Genomic DNA, 2,134 nt, shown 5'->3' with positions numbered 1-2,134 from the left:
GGTATGACAGAAACTAGGGCGGCAAGAGTGGAACAACACACCAGGCATAGGGCCGAGCCTTCCACCCTTTACCAAGTATATAGGTGCATTAAGATAAACAAGATAATATTATGATATCCCAACAATGAATATGTTTGGAACAAACTCCAATCTTCACCTGCAACTAGCAACGCTATAAGAGGGGCTGAGCAAAGCGGTAACATAGCCAAACAACGGTTTGCTAGGACAAGGTGGGTTAGAGGTTCGACATGGCAACATGGGAGGCATGATAAGCAAATGGTAGGTATCGTAGCATAGGCATAGCGAAAGAGTGAGCATCTAGCAAGCAAAGATAGAAGTGATTTCGAGGGTATGGTCATCTTGCCTGCAAAGTTCTCTGAGTTGACTTGATCCTCGTAAGCGTACTCAACGGGATCCTCGATTATGTACTTGTCTATGTACTCGTCTCCCGGCTCTAACCAAAGCAAGAAACACAAGCAAAGGGAGAACAATCAACCACATGCAATGCACAAACAACATGATGCAAACATGGTATGATATGCGGGATGCGATATGTGATGCATATGCATGATTTGGAAAGGAATGATTGAACCTGGCCTCAACTTGGAAATCCAAGAGTGCCACTGGAAAGAGGAGTTGATTTCGGTCAAAACCGATATAAAGATCACCAGAATCGGATGCACGGTTTGGAAATGACAAGCAAAACAAATATGGCACCGAGATGCGATTAACACCACGAGACCATCTAAATGCATCAAGAACAACATGTTACAGCACTCCAACATGACAACAAAATACATGGCAGGGATCCACTCAAGATTCTTCACAAAAGATGAACACTGAGCTACGGCTAAATCACTCAATAACAGGTTCAAACAAGCATGCCAAAAGTGCAAAAGATATCAGGTTTCAGACTTAGTGAAATTAACAGCATGTCAGGAATTTAACAACAGGAAGCAATGTTTAGAGCAAGATAACTACATGCTACAGGAACATATCATGGCAAAGCAAAGCATGGCATGAAGCTACTCAAAGCATACAACAAAAGTCCCTTACTGACCATAAGCCAAAAAGGATCATAAAATACAATTGCAACCACGTGAACATAGCAATTATCGTTAACAGATTCAGACTTAGTGAAAAACTAGAACATGGCAAAACAGATATCGAGTAGGCATGTTTACGAGCTCAATGCACTCACTACGAGGCATTGCATGATAAACTAAGCATACACCCAGAAAGTAGGCATGGCATAGAAGTTAAACATGACAAGAACAACAACATAGCATGCACGGATCAACTACAACATGCTCGGCAAAATTGCTAAACACGTTAACAATCTGCCAGGAACATTTTATAGCAAAAGTAGAGCTTGATTGACTCAAGCTAGGGTGCTCCATAAATGCAAACAAGGACATGAATGGATAGAGCACCACAATACCTACAAAACATCCTTACTGATCATGCTCAAAAGATGCACGGGTCACTAGGTAACAACATGAACACATGACATAAAAATAAGGACAGGGCAGAGACTAGAATATTTCTAAGTCCCTGAAATTAGCAACATTAGGTAAGCTACTTTGCATGCTTGTGCTAGTCACCACAGAGATCACAAAAATACATGGCATACACCCCTGTAAAGATGGCATGGCATACTACAAAACACATGTAGGGCTCAAGTTCATAGCATGCACACATTAATCATGACAAAAATGACAAATGAGCAAATGCTGATATGGATCTGAAACTAACATCACATAGCCCTCTTCCAACAGCATTTAGGGCATCAAGATGGGCTCAAATGGAAATGATGCAATGAGATGAAATGAAGTACTCGTCGAGATGAACATTTTGATATGCTACACGCACGAATCGAAGCAACGGTGATGTAGTTATGGCATGTCAAAGATTGCATGGAAAACTAGGGTTTCAGGGAGAAAAAAGTCAATTGATCCTCTCAGATCCAGATCCGCCGGGGTACTGTAGCAGCGCGCGACGCCCGAGATTCGTCGGCCAGAGACGAGGTCGCCGGGGCCGGATCCGGGCCGAAGGTGAACGGGGGCGGCGTCGGCGGTAGTCGGGCGTGCGGCGGAGGAGGTCGTCGGCGCGGTGCGGCGCGGCGAGTCGCCGG

The sequence above is a fragment of the Triticum dicoccoides genome, chromosome 5A (assembly GCF_002162155.2).
Source record: "Triticum dicoccoides isolate Atlit2015 ecotype Zavitan chromosome 5A, WEW_v2.0, whole genome shotgun sequence".
NCBI classification, from domain to species: domain Eukaryota; kingdom Viridiplantae; phylum Streptophyta; class Magnoliopsida; order Poales; family Poaceae; genus Triticum; species Triticum dicoccoides.
Note: the sequence above shows the minus strand (reverse complement) of the source record.